The sequence below is a fragment of the Bos indicus x Bos taurus genome, chromosome 4, assembly GCF_003369695.1.
Source record: "Bos indicus x Bos taurus breed Angus x Brahman F1 hybrid chromosome 4, Bos_hybrid_MaternalHap_v2.0, whole genome shotgun sequence".
Lineage (NCBI taxonomy): Eukaryota > Metazoa > Chordata > Mammalia > Artiodactyla > Bovidae > Bos > Bos indicus x Bos taurus.
Window position 1 is genome coordinate 88,906,596 of NC_040079.1, and position 21,655 is coordinate 88,928,250.

The window sequence follows — 21,655 nt, forward strand, 5'->3', positions numbered from 1 at the left end:
ACCATTTACTTCACAAGGCTGGACTGCTGCCCTTCCTAAGAAATACATTCCCATAGCATCTTAAGTCTACAGTCCTTGCAAACACTTTGCATTATGAACTATGATTTCCCATTAGTGGTCTGACTCCCTCTTCCCCGAGCCTGTGAGCTGCTTGAACTTGGAGGCTGTGTCTTGTTTAACGTGGATTCTTTCGGCCCGGGCACAAGGTCTGGTCCTGGGTCCACTTACATGTAAATACCCAGAGGGTGACATATCTTAAAATGACCTATAGTTTCAAAAGAAACTTGTGGTACATCGCAACCAGAAGTGCATCTTGTGAACTTTGAGCTAAAATGTTGTTACTCTATGAGATAAACAGTGCCCAGTTAACTTCTGTTCCCTGTGTTGTCATCTGGCTTAAAGGCTGGACTGTCTACAGGCCTTGGCAGTGGAGGAGCCTGGAGTTTAAGCCAGGCTCTGTCACCTGTTTCTGTGTGGTCTTAGGAAAGTTACTTAGTTTTTCCAGGACTCCAGTTTGCCATCTCTAAAATGGAAATAAAAGGGCAAATAAGAGAAAATAGATGTAATTTGCCTGGCATCTAGTAAGTGAAAGTGAAGTCGCTCAGTCGTCTCCGATTCTTTGTGACCCCGTGGACTGTAGCCTACCAGGCTTCTCTGTCCATGGGATTCTCCAGGCAAGAGTACTGGACTGGGTTACCATTTCCTTCTCCAGGGGATCTTCCCGACCCAGGCAGGGATCCAACCTGGGTCTCCCACATTGGAGGCAGACGCTTTAACCTCTGAGCCACCAGGGAAGCCTGGCATATAGTAGGAACCCATCAAATGGAAATTGCTGATTTATTAATTATTTAAGTTGTGTTAATAGCTTTGTTGATGTTTTTGAGTACTTGGAATAACTGTTAGTATATGATTTTATTGATCATGTAAATAATGGTAGCTAACATTTATTGAGGGATTGTTTTTTACCTGCCAGGCACTGTTCTAAATATTAATACCATACTAGTTTATTTAATCATAACAGTTCTGTGAGATTATGTACCATTATTGTCATCATCCCATCTTACAGATAACAACCCTGAGTATAGAGAGATCAGCTTGCCTAATGCACAGAGCCTAGACGTAAACCCAGGTCCCTGCCCTTGACCGTTACCCACTGAAGGGCAGGTCCAGGGTATAAAGACCAGTGCACTGCGGAGGGAAGATGGAGGCCTCTACTCTGCCTCCTATGGGACAAAGTCCCTCGTACTCAGAGACTGCATTTCCCTCCTGTAATATATGAGGAGTCGTGTTTATCCTCACAGGACTTTAGTCACTGAAAAAAACATCGTGGTTGGGAGTTAAGCTTTGTTTGGGGCAGATGAGGTCTAGAGCCCAGGAGACAGCTTCTCAGATAGCTCTGAGCACTGCTCCGAAGAGGCAGGCAGTGGAGGAGGGCAGTAGGCATGTGATCTGGTGAAGGGGGTACCTGCTGTCAGGCACACGTTTTGGCAGAGGTCCGCTGCTAGTCACATGAACAGATGTCTCCGCTAATGACTTTAGTGCTTTTCTAGGTCTGAGAAGATGCAAGAAATTGGATTCATCAAAGTTTCTCCTGAAAATGTCTAACTCTCTGAAGGCCTGTTCTGCCAGTTTCTCCCAGAGAACGGAGTGCCTCTTTCCTGATCTCCTTTCAGGGGGTGTTGAAGGTCAGCGACTGCAGTGGCTGATGACTTCATCCTTGGAGAAACAGATGGCAAGTGCCAATTTTTAGTTGGTACCTCCAAAATCAAGTTACGGACACATTGCTTTTTATTTCCACAATGGTCTGGAAACTACTTTGAGAAGTGAATCGTTGCTATGTGTTGTATATTTTCCCATAGGAATGATGTGCTAGTTGGGGATTGTATTCCTGAACAAGGCCTCAGAATCAAGTAAATCATTAATATGGACCAAAATGTGTCAAAGAAGTAGCTATAGAACAACCATAAACCTATAACATGCTTTTTAAAATAAATTAATCATCCAAGTTCTACAAAATAGGCACATATGCTCCATACCCAAATCAAGAAGACGTGAAGAGGAAAGGGCGCTGCTAACAAATTGAACCCATAGGCACTGAGGATCCTTGCTGTAATAGCCCCTAACTGATAATATTCTACTCTTTTTAGAACGTAGGATAATGTTGGAGGAAATCCTTCAACGCCTTGTGGTTTATGTATTTCCTTATGAAAAGCAGAGGCAGTCAGGGTAATCCCAGTGACTTCAGAGTTCCTCTTAAGGTTGGAATTAGTCTACTACAGTGTACTCCTTATAGCTTCTAAATATTTAAGGGACGCCTGAGAACTCATGGTTCAAAAACTTTTTGAATCTCGTCTTTTCATTTATTTTCTGTTTTGTGATTCAACCTCCCCACTTCCCTTTTTCCCTGTGAAGTACAGACTGAAACCGGGGGGCCCTAGAGAAGAAGTATTTAGTTTCTTGTTCCTTTGCCGTCTTATTGATAGAGGATGTTTTAGAGCTGATTAAGCAGAAAACACCCATGGGATAGTCCTCACTTAAAGATGTCCTGAGACCCTGTTGTCCAAATGAACTGAAATGAAATGGTGATGTGCAGTGGCCTAGACCATGAGGATTAATATTTTTGGAACAGTGATGACTATATATATATATATATATATGAAATATTTGGAACAATGATGATTATTTATAGTATTATTATTACTAATGCAATAAAGCATTTACAGGCAACATAAAGCATGATTCCACAATTGTGAGTAATAGAAACATAAATCTAAAGGAGAGCTGTTATTTACCAGAAGAATCATGGTGGTTATGTAGCTCTTTGGCCTCTGGAAATGTTATCTTTCTACAAAGGACAACTTCTTGGCAGTATTTTTATTTTTTCAATTTCAGAAGTTAGACTCCCAGATGTGCAACTGTTTCTGTTTGTTCCCGTATGAAATCCTTGGGCAGCATTTGTATGTAGCCTGTTGTGTGGTTTTAGTGCATACCCAGCATTTGATTAGGTCTTTGCCCCCTGCAGACCTATTTATTAATAAAACAAAGCTGTTGGTAGCAGTAATGGAGAATGGTGACCTTAACTTTTTTTTAACTTTTTATTTTGTATTGGGGTATAGCTGATTAACAATGTTGTGATAGTTTCAGAAGAGAAGAGACTCAGCCATGCAAATACGTGTATCCATTTCCCCCTCAAACACCTCTTCCATCCTGGCAGGCACATAACATTTAGAGTTCATGTGCTATGCAATAGGTCCTTGTTGGTTACCCATTTTAAATATAGCAGTATGTACATGAACTTCCCAAAGTCCCTAAGTATCCCTTCCCCTCCGCAACCATAAGTTCATTTTCTAAGTCTGTGAGTCTCTTTCTGCTTTGTAAGTAAGTTCATGTGTATCATTTCCCTTATATGTGAAGAATTTAATTGTTTAAGCTCGTTTTAAATGTGAAGCGAAAACAATTTCTAGAGTGCCCTGTAATTCTGAGTCAGTCCAGTAGATGGCACTGTTGTATAAAAACAACCCATCAGTTAGGGCTTAGGGACTGAAGAAAGATCTTTTTCTCAAAGAACCCTCCCTCCTCCAATGGACAAACAGGGGAAAAAGTGAATAATGAAGAGATTATTTCCTTCTGTGGTACAGTATGGATGGTGCTCGTGGGAAAATGGTTTTCTTTATTTGAATATGTATGTATTTGATAATTTTATCCATGCTTTCTACTGAGTTTGGAAGGTTACCGCTTCCTCCCTCCCTCCCTCTCCTTGCTCGTTCTCTCTCCATGCCCAAGTTTAACAAACTCTTTTGGTTTCAAAAACGAGAGGTGAAAAACCCGAGCTGTGCTCTCATTATTTCTCTCCGCATGATAAAGATGTGGAGTGAGAAGTTGACGCGTTTTGGGGTTGCTGCTGCTCTTTTCCTCAGCTTGTTTATGTCTGGAATAGTGGAGTGGAAAGATCATGTGCTTTGTACCCTAAAGAGTCCACATCCTGAATTTGTTACTTGATCATGCTTGATCCCTCTGAGCTCTGCGTTTCCTGTCTGGAAGAAATGGAATGGAAGCGGTAACAAGTCCCAACTGTGCAGCTTTAAGAGACTAGAGGTCCCTTTTACGCAGCCTGGCAGTGTACCCTGCACAGGGCAGATTCTCAATAAATGGTGGCTGTAGATATGAAAAGTGGTGTTGCGGTTCGATGTAAGAGATTGATTACATTGCTCAGTGATTAATTTCTGGTCTTACTCAATTTTCCAACCTTGACTTAAGCTGAGGTAAGAAAACTGCCAGCCTTAGGAGAGACCTGGTGCATTTCTTAAGGAAATACTGACCCCAGCAACTACTTCAAAGTGATGTGTGTACACCAGAGTGCTACCTTCATCAGAAACAAAATACTGTTTTAGTAAAGCAAGGTGATCATTATGGCTCAAGCACGTGTTGATGGAAGAGAGGTGATGTTTGTTTAGTGTGATGATTGGTGACTCGTGATTTCACATCTAAAATAGAGCTTATAAAATGGAAAGTGCAAGCCACTCATTTTTTGGATAAGGAAGCTTAAGTCCAACAAAGCTTTTTAAAAAGATACAAAAACCCTTTTTCTTTTGAAATAGTTTTAAACTTGTAGAAAAATTGCAGAATTATACAGAGAATTCCTGTATATCCTTCACTCCGCCTCTAGAATGTGAACCTCTTCCATAACCACAGTAGGTCATGTAAGGAAATTAAACATTAGTACAATACTGTAAATCTACTCACCTTATTTGAATTTTTACTGACGTCCATTTCAGTTCTGGGACCAGTCTAGGATCCTGCATTGGATTTAGTTACTATTGCATCTCTTTAATCTCCTCTAGTCTAGAACAGTTTCTCAATCTTCCCTTGACTTTTGAGACCTTGTCACTTTTGAAGAGTACTAACTAGTTATTTTGTAGAGTATGCCTCATTCCACAAATGTGGGTTTGTCTGATGCTTTCTCATGCTTAAATAAGGTTGGGCATATTTAGCAGGAATATTATGAAAGTGATATTGGGCCCTTTCTGTGCGTCGTATCAGAGAATATGTGATGTTATAGTCTTATTACTGGAGATGTTAATTTTAATTGCTGGCTAAGGTGATACCTACTACATGCTCCACAGTTAAATTACTATTTTCCTTTTTGTCATTAATAAATATCTTTGGGGAGAAATTATAAGACTATGTACAAATCCTGTTTCTTCTTAAACTTTCACCTACTAATTTTAACATCCATTAATACCTACAACAATTGTTATTACTGTGGAGTTTCTTCTTATTTCCTCATTCCTTTTAGATTTATTAATTGGATTTCTTCTGTAGAGTTGTCTCTTCTATCCTGTTTATTTACTTAGTAAATTGTTTCTTTATATCAGTGTAGACTCATTGATACTTATTTATTCTATAGGTTATAATCCAGTGCTAACTCTATTTCCTTTCTTGATCAAAATTATTCCAGTTTTGGCCATTGGATGCCTTCCCATCTTCTTTTGACATAACCCCGCCTTTTTGTGAGCATTTCTCTGTATTCTAGCATACCAACATGTGCAGGCTTATCTTGTATTTTGCCTGCTCTGGTCCTGGAATCAACCACTTTGCTAAGGAGCATTGTTCTTTTATTGGAGAATGGAATTTAGGAAACAGAACCAGCACTACATGTGCTCATGGCTGCTGCTGCTAAGTCGCTTCAGTCGTGTCCGACTCTGTGAGACCCTATAGACGGCAGCCCACCAGGCTCCCCCATTCCTGGGATTCTCCAGGCAAGAACTGGAGTGGGTTGCCATTTCCTTCTCCAATGCATGAAAGTGAAAAGTGAAAGTGAAGTCGCTCATGGCTACCAGAGTATCATTGTTTCTAGACTGTCCCAGCAGACAAGGAACTTAGTGTATGTATACTAATCCGATACATATGTATCTGTATTTATCTGTCTACACACATGCACACACAAAAATAAGTTTATAATGATAATTTTGACACTAATCCAATACCATAGGTTTTACTCTTTTTGAAATGATCTTTCCCCTTTCCTTATTTATAACTTTATTTCTGACAATGAGAAACCCGGCTCATTTTATCTGTATGTGTGCTTATTTGTTCAGTTCTAGTATATACACAAAATAGTTTCAGATAGTCCACATCCCTGTTAGAAACAAGTTTACATGCAAGGGCATCTGTATACAGTATCTTTAGCTTTTAGCCTTACAGTATGAAGTCTAAATCATTTTTCCAGATTTCTGTAGGTTAGTTCCTTTTTTCCCCACCCCTTACGGTTTGTTACATACTTCAGTTCATGTTATGTTTGAGTTCCATTTCAGGTTCCCTCCCTGTTCTGATTGCTTTTAATTAGCTTCCCTGATGGCTCAGACAGTAAAGCGTCTGCCTGCAATGCAGGACATCCGGGTTCGATTCCTGGGTCGGGAAGATCCCCTGGAGAAGGAAATGGCAATCCACTGCAGCACTCTTGCCTGGAAAATCCCATGGATGGAGGAGCCTGGTGGGCTACAGTCCATGGGGTTGCTAGGAGTCGGACACGACTGATCAACTTCACTTCACTAAGGTTTGTGAAATATTACTCTGGTTCTAAGAGTCAGAGCTGTTAAAAAAAACAAAAACACCACATATACTCAGAGAAAAGTATTCCTGCTATCTCACTTCCATTCCCCCATTTTTTTTCCATTCCATCCCCACCGATTCTCTGCAGTAACCTACAGACTTTAATTTCTGATTTCATTAGTAACTATGTTTCTCTTTCACAAGTAAACAGATACATATGTATTTTTCTATATCCTTCTTTCTCAAGTGAAAGGCAGCATACTGTAAGTAGACTTTTGAACTGTGTTTTTTATAATTAATATATCCTGGAAGTTACACAGTATCAGTTCACAGAGATTGTCCTCTTTCTTTTTTTTTTTTTTTACAGTTCTGTTCTATTCCACTGGGTAAATGTACTCTGGTTTATTCAACCCATTCTCCTACATGTTAGCACTGAAGTTGTTTCTCATACTGTCAGTTACAAACAGGAATGCTGCAGACAACCTTGTGCACATATATTTTTGTGTTGTTGGATGTGCGTCTTCAAGGTAGATTCCTAAGAGTAGAATTGCTGGGTCAAAAGATCTGTAGAGGTGTGGAAAATAGCTTGAAAATCTGAATACGAAACTACCCTAGACGTAGACGTATCAAGTCCACTCCAAAGGAGTTCAAAGCAGAAACCAAACAGATTTGTGCACACCTGTTTTCGTAGCAACATTATTCACAATAGCCAAAAGATATGCAGGTCAGGAAGCAACAGTTAGAACTGGACATGGAACAACAGACTGGTTCCAAATAGGAAAAGGAGTACGTCAAGGCTGTATATCGTCACCCTGTTTATTTAACTTATATGCAGAGTACATCATGAGAAACGCTGGGCTGGAAGAAACACAAGCTGGAATCAAGATTGCCGGGAGAAATATCAATAACCTCAGATATGCAGATGACACCACCCTTATGGCAGAAAGTGAAGAGGAACTCAAAAGCCTCTTGATGAAAGTGAAGGTGGAGAGTGAAAAAGTTGGCTTCAAGCTCAACATTCAGAAAACGAAGATCATGGCATCCGGTCCCATCACTTCATGGGAAATAGATGGGGAAACAGTGTCAGACTTTATTTTTCTGGGTTCCAAAATCACTGCAGATGGTGACTGCAACCATGAAATTAAAAGACACTTACTCCTTGGAAGGAAGGTTATGACCAACCTAGATAGCATATTCAAAAGCAGAGACATTACTTTGCCAACAAAGGTCCGTCTAGTCAAGGCTATGGTTTTTCCATTGGTCATGTATGGATGTGAGAGTTGGACTGTGAAGAAGGCTGAGTGCTGAAGAATTGATGCTTTTGAACTGTGGTGTTGGAGAAGACTCTTGAGAGTCCCTTGGACTGCAAGGAGATCCAACCAGTCCATTCTGAAGGAGATCAGCCCTGGGATTTCTTTGGAAGGAATGATGCTAAAGCTGAAACTCCAGTACTTTGGCCACCTCATGCGAAGAGTTGACTCACTGGAAAAGAGTCTGATGCTGGGAGGGATTGGGGGCAGGAGGAGAAGGGGACGACAGAGGATGAGATGGCTGGATGGCATCACTGACTCAATGGATGTGAGTATGAGTGAACTCCGGGAGTTGGTGATGAACAGGGAGGCCTGGAGTGCTGCGATTCATGGGGTCGCAAAGAGTCGAACACGACTGAGTGACTGATCTGATCTGATCTGAGGAGCAACCCAAATGTTCATCAACAGAAAAATGGAGAAACGGAATGCGGACTGCACATACAACAGGATAGGAGTCAGTAAAAATGAACACGATCTTGACACATTATGCTTATTGAAATAAACCAGACATGAAAGGGAATATATTATATGATTTCACTTACAGTAAGGTACTTGTACCATAAGGTACCATTCAGGTATGACCTAAATCAAATCCCTAATGATTATACAGTGGAAGTGAGAAATAGATTTAAGGGACTAGATCTGATAGACAGAGTGCCTGATGAACTATGGACGGAGGTTCATGACATTGTACAGGAGGCAGGGTCAAGACCATCCCCATGGAAAAGAACTGCAAAAAAGCAAAATGGCTGTCTGAGGAAGGCTTACAAATAGCTGTGAAAAGAAGAGAAATGAAAAGCAAAGGAGAAAAGGAAAGATAAAAACATCTGAATGCAGAGTTCCGAAGAACAGCAAGGAGAAATAAGAAAGCCTTCCTCAGTGATCAGTGCAAAGAGATAGAGGAAAACAATAGAATGGGAAAGACTAGAGATCTCTTCAAGAAAATTAGAGATATCAAGGCAACATTTCATGCAAAGATGGGCTCAATAAAGGACAGAAATGGTATGGACCTAACAGAAACAGAAGATATTAAGAAGAGGTGGCAAGAATACACAGAAGAACTGTACAAAAAAGATCTTCACAACCCAGATAATCATGATGGTGTGATCACTCACCTAGAGCCAGACATCCTGGAATGTGAAGTCAAGTGGGCCTTAGAAAGCGTCACTACAAACAAAGCTACTGGAGGTGATGAAATTCCAGTTGAGCTGTTTCCAATCCTGAAAGACGATGCAGTGAAAGTGCTGCACTCAATATGCCAGCAAATTTGGAAAACTCAGCAGTGGCCACAGGACTGGAAGAGGTGAGTTTTCATTCCAGTCCCAAATGAAACTAAAAGGCAGTGCCAAAAAATGCTCAAACTACCACATAATTGCACTCATCTCACATGCTAGCAAAGTAATGCTCAAAATTCTCCAAGCAAGGCTTCAACAGTACGTGAACTGTGAACATCCAGATGTTCAAGCTGGATTTAGAAAAGGCAGAGGAACCAGAGATCAAATTGCCAACATCTGCTGGATCATTGAAAAAGCAAGAGAGTTCCAGAAAAACATCTATTTCTCCTTTATTGACTATGCCAAAGCCTTTGACGGTGTGGATCACAATAAACTGTGGAAAATTCTTCAAGAGATGGGAATACCAGACCACCTGACCTGCCTCTTGAGAAATCTATATGCAGGTCAGGAAGCAATAGTTAGAACTGGACATGGAACAACAGACTGGTTCCAAATAGGAAAAGGAGTATGTCAAGGCTGTATATTGTCACCCTGCTTATTTAACTTATATACAGAGTACATCATGAGAAATGCTGGACTGGAAGAAGCACCAGATGGAATCAAGATTGCCAGGAGAAACGCTGGTCTGGATGAAGCACCAGCATCTATTGATGCAGATGTGCAGATATGCAGATGACACCACCCTTATGGCAGAAAGTGAAGAAGAACTAAAGAGCCTCTTAATGAAAGTGAAAGAGGAGAGTGAAAATGTTGGCTTAAAGCTCAACAGTCCATCCTAAATCCAACCAGTCCATCCTAAAGTAGATCAGTCCTGAATGTTCATTGCGGGGACTGATGTTAAAGCTGAAACTCCAATACTTTGGCTACCTGATGTGAAGAGCTGACTCATTTGAGAAGACCCTGATGCTGGGAAAGATTGAAGGTGGGAGGAGAAGGGGCCGACAGAGGATGAGATAGTTGGATGGCATCACTGACTCAATGGGCATGAGTTTGAGTAAACTCTGGGAGCTGGCGATGGGCAGGGAGTCCTGGCGTGCTGCAGTCCGTGGGGTCGCAAAGAGTCAGACATGACTGTGTGACTGAACTGAAGGTACTTGTATTCGTCAGATTCATAGAGACAGGAAATAGAGTAAAAGTTATAAGGGGCTCGAGAGAAAGGGATTGGGGAGTTCATGTTTAAAGGGTACAGAGTTTCTATTGGATGACACAGAATCGGTGACGGTTCCACAGTGAGGATGTACTTGCAGCACTGAACTGTACATTTAAAAATGGCTGAAGTGGTGTTTCGTCATGTGTATTTTATCACCAAATAAACTTTAAAAAATAAGTACACGCAATTTTTAAGTATTGCCAAAGTCCCCCAGCAGGATTGGATCTGTTTTCAGTCCTCTCAGTTAATGAATGAGGGTGCCTGTTTCCCAACAGCCTCACCAATATGTGTTACTGTACTCTTCAGTTCCTGTGACTTGCTCGGTGAAAAATGGTATCTGTGTTGTTATAATATGCATGTCTCTACTTCTACTGAATTTAGATATATTTTAATGTAGTTGAGAGCTGTTTTTACATCCTGTTGGGGGATTTGTCTCTTCGTATCTTTTCCTCATTTTTCTAGTGAATTTTTTGTCCTTTACTGTGCAGTTTTTAGAGTTAAAAAGTACATATTTACACCTACACACGTACACACATAAGGCTGTTAGTCCTCCACCTATCGTGTGCATAGCAAGTATTTTCTTCCCATTTGCCTATGGTCTTGACTTTGTAATGCTTTTGCCACGCATATATTTTTGATGCAGTAACATTTATTGATTATTTTCCTATTTGTCTCTCTGTTTTGACTCATAGTTAAAGAGCTTTTTCTTACACTGAGGTTAGAGACGAGTTTGTAAGTGTACTTGAGTTTGTACTGTTTCATTGTTTTACACCTAAAGTCCATAAGTTTGTGCTTATATATTTTGTAAGACAAATATATAGTTTTTTTGTATGTACACAGTAACTGAAATGCAGATTTTTTTTAATGAAGCTATTGATTTACAGGGAAAAAAAATTGCAGCATAGCAGTAATCAATCTCCTCCCAGCCTTCAGTTAGCTTTTAGAAACTTTTAACTGTCGAAGAACTACTTTGTAAATGAACTTAAATGTTCAGTGACAGTATAGAACTTTTTTGTAAGTTAACCCTGTACATTTCAGTTGGATTATATTGGAAATCTTTAAGGCACCATCTTTATACAAAAACAGCATCAAAAAACTTCAGCTTTTGAAACATTTAGCATGTTTAAATTATTGAAAATAAAACTTGGGAACATTTGCAGATGAAAATGTGTTCCTTTAAAGAAAGCAAGGGAGAACCTGAACTAATGCTGATAGATTAATAAGCACTCAAATGGTATACAAATACAATATTAAAATTTTTGAATTGTTTTTGGACTATCTCTACTTGCAGAAAGAATATTTTGATGGTGCTCCTAATTTCAGTTGGATAAATTTATATTCTCTGCTACAACAGAACATTTAGTAGCATCTTAATTTGAATATTCAATAGAATTATAAATAGAGACAAGTTATTTGATAAATGTCTTGTAAAAATATTTGTTTAAGAAAGGTATTATGAGCAGAGATGCAAGTGGACCCATGAGGCTCTTTGAGCTGAGACAGTTTCACAATTTAATATAAAAAATTAGAATTGCAGATAGCTTTCATTTATCAGCACTTGCTCTGACCTTACCAGGTATGTCAACACTTGTAGAGAAAATATTTTCTCAATGAAAAATATTATGACTTACAGAGAAAGGTCGGTTTCAAATACATCAACAATAAAATGTAAATGTGAAGAACACTGATAACACTTTGAAGAAAAAGTTAAAAAATAGGACCACATACAGTCTTTGGAAAGATACTAATGACTGTCTAGAGACTAATACAGTTAAGAAATGAATTAAAATAAAAGAATGTGTATCCAGAATGATTCTTTACTTCCCCCAGAATGATTTTTTAATGCTTATGCTATTTTTAATATCATTCTGGGTACAACCTGAAGGATTATTTTGATAAACAGTATAAAAAGATTTCTTATTTCAATATACATAGATATATGCTATTTTATTTTTAGAAATAATTTTATTTGTAAATAAAATTTGAATTAAATTATTAAAATATCCACCAATTTAATAAAAAGTTTCCTGATCAGTAAGTAAATATTCTTTAAACCTATATGTTTATTTTGTAATATCATCTTTCATACTCAAAAGTTCCTGAGTGGTAAAATACGTGATTCTATACTTAAGGATCATCTCACCTGTAAAACACAAAATATACCGGGCATTGAAAAGATGCTTTTCAGACTGTTAAAATAGAAAGAATACAGATTAAGAAGAACATCTTAAAGAGAATGGAGGGGCCAGGATTTTGTAATCTAATTTGGTAAAAACATTCAGAGAAAATATTATATTGAACCAATGAGAGGTAAAGACCTTTCTGAGTTACATAAAAACATACAGACACACAGAGCTTCTGGCTTCAATCCTAAAATTTCAGCCATGAGTAAAATGTAAAGACAGAATTACAAAATTCACTAAACCGTATCAAAGAACTGTTCTCTTCATAGTGGATATGACTTCTTAAGTGATGTGAGCTCAAACCAGACAAATAGACAAACCAGGAAGGGAGATTAACCAATCAGACTGTCTCTCATCTTTCACTCAACAGACATAAGATCTCTAGGAACCATCACTCCATTTGCAGGGATCACCAAATGGTTAGACCATAAAACCTAGAGAAGCAGGCACCAGAAATGCAGCAAACACTCAGATTCCAAATAAATCAAATCTTTGCCATGTTACCAATGGTCGAGTTTGCAGTACAAGACTAGGAGTTGGGCTCAGCACCGAGTCCCTAGATCACCCGTAGGGACAGAGCACAGAGATGTTCTATTTAGGTGACAGCTTTGGGGAGAAACTTCATTAATATGAAACACCTCAAAGAAAAGGGGTTGGGAAAGCAAGTTACATTTGCTTGTATATGGAAGTAAGTTCTTTTCTGAAGATTTCCTTTGGTAACATCCAGATAAATGACTTTGCAGACTATTCTTTTTTTTAATTGAAGTATAGTTGATATACAATATTATATAACCTACAGGTGTATAATGTGATGGTTCACAATTTTTAAAGGTGATACTGCATTTATAAGTATTATAAAATGTTGGTTATATTCCCTGTGTTGTATCGTGTATCCTTGTAGCTTATTTTATACATAATGGTTTGTACCTCTTGATTTTCTACCCCTATTTGCTGCTCTCCGTTCCCTTTCCCCGCTGGTAACCACTAATTTGTTCTCTATACCTGTGAGTCTGTTTCTCTTTAGTTAATCACTAGTTGGTTGTATTTTTTAGAGTCCACATATACAAGTGATATCATATAGTATATGTCTTTCTCTGTCTGACTTATTTCACTTAGCATAATAGCCTCCAAGTTCATCCATGTTGTTGCAAATGACAAGATTTTCTTTTTTATGGTTGATTTGTATTCCATTGTATGTATATACACTGCTTCTTTATTCATTTGCCTGTTAATGGACACTTAGATTACTTGCATTTCTTAGCAGTTAATAATGTTGCTATAAACATAGGGTTGCATGTATCTTTTTCAAAATTAGTGTTTTTTTTTTTTTTTTTTCAGATATAGACCCCAGCAATCCATGGAATTGCTGGATTATATGGTAGTTCTATTTTTAGTTTTTTGAGAAAACTCCATACTGTTTTCCACAGTGGCTGCACCAATTAACATTTCTATCACCAATGTACGATGGTCCCCTTTTCTCTAAATTTGTATTTGTGTTCTTTGCTTATAGCCATTATGACAGGTGTTAGGTAATATCTTATTGTGGTTTTGAGTTGCATTTCTCTGACAATTAGTGATACTGAGCATCTTTTCATGTGCCTATTGGCCATCTGGCCTATATACCCATTATGACAGGTGTGAGGTAATATCTTATTGTGGTTTTGAGTTGCATTTCTCTGATGATTAGTGATATTGAGCATCTTTTCATGTGCATATTGGACATGTAGATGGCCAATAGGCACATTTCTCCTCTTTGGAGAAATGTGTATTCAGGTCTTCTGTCCATTTTTTAATATGGCTGTTTGATTTTTAATGTTGAGTTGTAAGAGCTGTTTATATATGTTGGATATCAACCCCTTACCAGTCATATGATTTGCAAATATTTTCTCCCATTTAGCAGGTTGTCCTTTGTTTTATTCATTGTTTTCTTTGCTCCTGCAAAAGCATTTATGTTTAATTAGGTCCCACTTATTTTAATTTTGCAGATTAGTCCTTTTTTTGGAGCTGAAATTTTATTATTTTTTACAATATATTCTTATTAGTTATCTATTTTAATATAGCAGTGTGTGTGTATCAATCCCAAACTCCCACCATCTATCCCCCTTGGCAACCATAAGTTCATTCTCTAAGTTTGTGAGTCTATTTCATAAATAAATTCATTTGTATCATTTTTAAAAGAAAATATTTTCTTCGTAGGCTATTCTTTAGTTGTTCGGTGCAAGCTTCTCCTTGCAGTGGCTTCTCTTGTTGCAGAGCACAAGCTGTAGAGCATAGACTCAGTAGCTGTGGTGCAGGGGCCTAGTTCCAGCAAGGCATGTGGGATCCTCCCAGGCGAGCGATTGAACCCATGTCTCCTGCACTGGCAGGCGGACTCTGCCACTGAGCCACCAGGGAAACCCTCATTTTTAAAGATTCTGATTATAAGCAATATCATGATATATGTGTCTTTCTCTGACTGACTTCACTTAGTATAATAATCTCCAGGTCCATTTGTGTTGCTGCAAAGGGCATTATTTCATTCTTTTCATGGCTGAGTAATATTCCATTGTATATTTGCATCGCATCTTCTTTACCCATTCATCTGTTGATGGATATTTAGGTTGCTTCCATGTCTTTGCTATTGTAACAGTGCTGCAGTGAACACTGGGGTGCATGTATCCTTCTCAGCCATGTTTTTCTCTGGATATATACCCATTACTGGGATTGCTGGATCATATGCTAGCTATATTTTTCTTTTTTTAAGCAACCTCCATACTGTTCTCCATACTGGCTGTTACCAATTTATATTCCCACCGAGAGTGTAGGAGAGTTCCATTTCTTCACACCCTCTCCAGCATTATTGTTTGTAGATTTTTTGATGATGGGCATTCTGATTGGTGTGAGGTAATATCTTGGTGTAGTTTTGGTGTTTTGAAAGGAAACTTCCCTTTGGGACAGCTCATGCCACATTGAAGCAGCATATTTATAGGAAGTTTGCATTGAAATCTGTATCTCTAGAGCTTCCACCTCGCTCAAATTCTCTTTTCTGGAGGAAACTAGTCCAGATCTAATAACTCTCCTTCACATGGCTTAGCTCTTCAAATATGAGAAAATTGTTGTTGCTGTTGTTCAAATGCCAAGTTGCGTCTGACTCTTTGCAACTCCATGACTGTAGCGCACCAGGCTTCTCTGTCCTCCACTCTCCTGGAGTTTGCTCATACTCACGTCCATTGAGTCGGTGATGTCATCCAACCATCTCATCCTCTGTCACCTCCTCCTCCTCCTGCCCGCAGTCTTTCCTAGCATCAGGGTCCTTTCCAATGAGTTGGTTCTTAGCCAAAGATTTGGAGGTTCAACTTTAGCATCAGTCAGTCCAATGAATATTCAGGGTTGATTTCCTTAGGACTGACTGGTTTGATCTCCTTGCTGTCAAAGGTACTATCAAGAGTCTTCTCCAGCACCAGAGTTCAAAAGCATCAATTCTTGGGTGCTTAGCCTTCTTTATGGTACAACTCTCACATCTGTATATGACTCCTGGAAAAACCATAGCTTTGACAATATGGACCTTTGTTGGCAAAGTGATGTCTCTGCTTTTTAATATGTTGTCTAGGTTTGACATAGCTTTTATGCCAAGGAGCAAGCATTTTTTATTTTCTGGCTGCAGTCACCATTCACAGTGATTTTGGAGCCCATGAAAATAAAATATGTTACTGTTTCCAGTTTTCCCCCATCTGTTTGCCATAAAGTGATGGGACCAGATGGCATGATCTTTGTTTAAATGTTGAGTTTTAAGCCAGCCTTTTCACTCTCCTATTTCACCCTCATCAAGAGGCTCTTTAATTCCTCTTCACTTTCTGCTGTTAGAGTGGTGTCATCTACATATTTGAGGTTGTTGAAGTTTGTCCTGGCAGTCTTGATTCCAGCTTGTGCTTCATCCAGCCCAGCATTTCGCATGATGTATTCTGCATATAAGTTAAATAATCAGGGTGATGATATACAGAGTTGATGTACTCCTCACCTGATTTGAAACCAGTCTGTTGTTCCATGTCCAATTCTAACTGTTGCTTCTTGACCTGCATACAGGTTTCTCAAAAAACAGTTAAGGTGGTCTGGTATTCCCATCTCTTTAAGAATTTTCCACAATTTCTTGTGATTCACACAGTCAAAGGCTTTAGTATAGTCAATGAAGCAGAAGTAGATGTTATTTTTGGAATTCTCTTGCTCTTCTATGATCCAACGGATGTTAGCAATTTGATCTCTGGTTCCTCTGCCTTTTCTAAATCCTGCTTGTACATCTGGAAGTTCTCAGTTCATGTACTGGTGAAGCCTAGCTTGAATTTACCTTGCTAGCATGGGAAATGAATGCAATTTTGAACATTCTTTGCCATTGGCCTTCTTTGGAATTGGAATGAAGACTGACCTTTTCCAGTTCTGTGGCCACTGCTGAGTTTTCCAAATTTGCTGGCATAATGAGTGCAGCACTTTCACAGCATCATCTTTTAGGATTTGAAATAGCTCAGCTGGAATTCTGTCACCTGCACTTGGGTAACTCCAAACCACATCTCTGTCTAGATTAGCCATCTTCAGTTTCTTTCCGAGTTCCTCTATGCCATGGTGCTCACCCAGTTGCACTTGCTCCGATTATAGTCTGTTTGGACTGTATATTCTTCCAAGTGTGGCTGGTACCATCCCATGTGCTCCTCCAGACAAAGTAGAAACTGAATTAAGTGTTTTTGTTTGTTTGGCCAACACTTCAAATAATGTGTGATTTGGGGCTTAGATGGATTTTCATTTTTAAAAAACTTAATTGTGGTAAAATACACATAACATATAACTTACCTTCATAATCATTTTAAAGTGTAGAGTTCATATTAAGTTCCTATTCATATTGTTGTGTAATCAGTCTCCAAAATGTTTTCATCTTGCAAAGCTCTTAAGCCATTAAATAATAACTCTCATTTCCCCCTCCCAACCCCTGGCAACCACCATTTCACTTTCTTGTTCTATATATTTGACTACTCTATATACCTCACATAGATAGAATCATGTAGTATATGTATTTTCATGACTGGCTTGTTTCACTTACCATAATGTTCTCAAGGTTCATCTATGTTGTAGCATGTGTTAGAAATTCTTTCTTTTTTAAGGCTGAGTAATAGCCTGTTATATGTGTAAACCACATTTTATGTATCCACTCGTCTGTCAGTATACACCTGGGTTGCTTCTACGTTTTGGTTATTGTGAATAATGCTGCTTCCTCTTGATGTTTCAAAGAGTAATTAAAAACCTAATTGGCTGGAAAGTACCAGGAGCTTCAACTCATGTATTATGCATTCATTCATTTCTTCAACATTTATTGAGTACTTGCTATGGGTAAGATGTCACTGAAAGGATTGAAGGGAGAAACAAAGATGAATTCAACTAAGTTGTACTCTCAGTAAGGTATGTGGGTAAAAACTTGATCATACACTGTTACTCTTGATAAATTATGCTCTCCTCTAAATCAGACTTGTTAAAGCTTAATGAAAATAAGGCCAAGAAAAGTATAATAGATATCAGGAGAAAGCAACTGAGATCAAAGGGAAAAGAGGAATTCTACAAAATGGCATTTGGGAGACTTGTGAGCACACACTTTACCACAGATGTGTGAGCCCTTGTGCATTTCTGTCTCTGAGTGCCTTGTGTATTCATCAAAAAGTCCTGGCACTTTTTAAAGTAGGAAATTTGAATGTGTGGACCCTTTGAACCAGAGTATTCTTTACATTATCTGTTATTAGATAATATTGATCATATAATTAGATAATAGATAAACCAAAGTCATGGCAGAAGTTCCCAGGGAGAAAGAATAAGGCTTCAGAGATCAGATCAGTCGCTCAGTCGTGTCCGACTCTTTGCGACCCCATGAATCCAGCACACCAGGCCTCCCTGTCCATCACCAACTCCCGGAGTTCACTCAGACTCATGTCCATCGAGCCAGTGATGCCATCCAGCCATCTCATCCTCTGTCGTCCCCTTCTTCTCCTGCCCCCAATCCCTCCCAGCATCAGAGTCTTTTCCAATGAGTCAACTCTTCACATGAGGTGGCCAAAGTACTGGAGTTTCAGCTTTAGCATCATTCCTTCCAAAGAAATCCCAGGGCTGATCTCCTTCAGAATGGACTGGTTGGATCTCCTTGCAGTCCAAGGGACTCTCAAGAGTCTTCTCCAACACCACACTTCAAAAGCATCAATTCTTCGGCGCTCAGCCTTCTTCACAGTCTAACTCTCACATCCATACATGACGACAGGAAAAACCATAGCCTTGACTAGACGAACCTTTGTTGGCAAAGTAATGTCTCTGCTTTTGAAATAAGGCTTAGAAATGGTTATTCAAGAATATTCTCGGAAAAGTAAGTTATTGGATATTAAGTACACATATATCTTTGAAGGTTCTCAGATTTGAACAAGCTGCTTGAACAATCAGAGGGGACAGGGATCGTGGACACATATTAAGATGAATCAGTAGGTCATGACCCACTGGTACTACTGGTAAAGCTGTCGCTTGGACTTTCCTGGTGGTACAGTGGATAAGAATCCACCTGTCAATGCAGGGGTCACAGGTCCGATCCCTGGTCGGGGAAGATTCCACATGCCGCGGAGCAATTAATCCCACGCACCACAATGACTGAGCACACTCTGTAGAGCCTGTGAGCCACAAATACCGCCTCAAATCCTTTCTGGGAGAAGGCAAAATATAAACAGAGAAGCAAACATTCTACCCTGACAGCCTAGGATCTTTCTCCAGAGTGAAGCTGCTTGGCAGAGAGAACTTTATCAGGAAAACCATGGGGCAGTGCCCTGGATATCCACCAGTAAGTCTGGCAAGCACCGAGTGTCCTGCCCTGGGGTCTGCTCAGCGTCCCTCTGAGCAGCCACAAGTGGGTGGTGTGTGGTCTCCGCCCTCAGGAACCTTCCTGTCCGGTTGGGAAAGCAGCTCTTGAATGAACATGAAGCAATGAGAAACAGTAGAGAATAAAATCAAACGCCAAGGTATTCTAGTGTGGGACACAGTTATCTTGCTAGAAATATAACTAGTTTGGGGAGCTTAAGATTCCTCCTTTCACTGACCATTTTCACTCAGGAATCAAAACATCATGTTTAATAAAGAATCCGAGCCTGAGCACTCCTGTGTGGCCAGGCTGGTCTGTGGAATGATGTTTGGTGTAGAGTCTAAACCAGTGGTTGTCAACCCTGGCTGCACATTGAAACCACCTGGGAACTTAATAAAAATCCCGTGGCCCCTGTGGTATGTCCAGATATGGCAATTTGAATAGTCTGGAGTTCAGTCTCGCTTTCTGGATTTTTAAAAAGCTTCTCAAGCGAGTCTCATGTGCAGTTAACGTTGAGGACCTCTGATCTCAATGTTTGTGACATCTTGTTTGCTTCCTAAAAATTTGTTGGATGCCTACTATGCGCATAGTGATAACAGCACTTACTGTGTTAGCACTCACACTGTATGAGTGTGATTGTCATTGAGGCTGTTCATGAACATTTTTCCTTCCAGGCACATGATAAGATTGTATTTTTTTGTCCCTTTAAATTAGACATGGAGAAGTGACATGCTTTGGCCAGTGGAATTTGGGCAGAAATGATGTGACACGTCCAAGACTATCCTTTAAGAGATAGCAGATAACTTATCATACTTCCTTTTCCCTGCTTCGATAATTAAGGAGGTAATTGTTGAGAGGGTCTCCCATCATCCTGAGTCCTCAGTGATTACTATGAGCAATTGTCAGCAAACTGGCTGACTTGCGCCAGGCAGACATGTAGCAAGAATGAGCAAGTTTTGCTGGGTTAACTACGGGCCAGGCTCTTTGACTCCTGCTTCCCTTTCTCCAAGGCCACTGCTCAGCTAGTCTCCTTCCCCTGAGGCATTACTGGGAAACCTGAATGGTTGACTTTATCTTTTCTCCTCGTTAGGTTACAGTCCCCCATGAGCAGTGGCATCTTGTCTCATACTCCACAGGCACTCTGAAGCTTGTTAATTAATTAATGCTGATTAAACTGAAAAGAATTGACATTTAATTCAGCAAACGTTTCTCAGGTTTCTACTGCGTGCCTGATACTCTTCTAAACACTGGTGATGAAGGCAGAAAGGTCTGGCATGGGGATGTACAACAAATACCAGCTCAGTAAATCTGCACAGCAAGAAGGAGGGCATAGTGTTTGCTCTCAAGGGGCTCAACCTCTGAGGAAAAATGTAGACAACTGAGACGTCTACTTTTATTATTTTTAAATTTTTATATTGTATAATTATTTTACAATGTTGTGTTAGCTTCAGGTTTACAGCAAAACAGTTCAGTTATACATATACATTTATCCATTCCCTTCTTTTCAGATTCTTTTCTCATATAGGTTATTACAGAATATCAAGTAGAGTTCCCTGTGCTATGCAGTAGGTCTTTATTGATTATCTGTTTTTTATGTAGTTGTGTGTATATGTTAATCTCCTCTAATTTATTTCCCATATTTCCCCTTTGGTAATCGTAAGTTTGTTTTTGAAGTCTGTGAGGCTGTTTTTTGTAAATAAGTTCATTTGTATCACCTTTTTAGGTTTGGCATATAAGTGATGTCATATGATACTTGTCTTTCTCCAAATTATTTCACTTAGTAAGACAATCTCTAGGTGCATCAGTGTTGCCGCAAATAGCAAAAACATAGATTCACAGACTTCAGAAGCAAACTTTTGATTTGTCCCGGGGAAGATTTGAAGTCATTTAAATAGGGGCTGAATGATCAGATTTGGAGCTGTCAGCAGTTCCGAAGGGGGCTGAGCTAAATGTTTGTGTTCCCCCAGAATATGTATTCATGCCCAGTGGGATGGTATTAGGAGGAGGGTGGCTTTGGGAGCCGTAAGGATTGTGTTCTTATGAAAGAGACCCAGAGAGACCCCTTGCCCTCATGTGAGGTTACAGCAAAAAGATGATCATCTAGGAACCAGAAAGTGGGGATAGCAGACACCAGATCTGCTAGCACCCTGATTATGGGCTTCACAACCTCCAGAACTGTCAGAAGGAAACTTCTGCTCATGAGCCACCCAGTGAGTGGGTATCTGTTCAGTTCAGTTGCTCGGTCATGTCCGACTCTTTGTGAACCCATGGACTGCAGCACACCCGGCTTCCCTGTCCATCACCAACTCCTGGAGCTTGCTCAAACTCATGTCTATCGAGTTGGTGATGCCATCCAACCATCTCATCCTCTGTCGGCC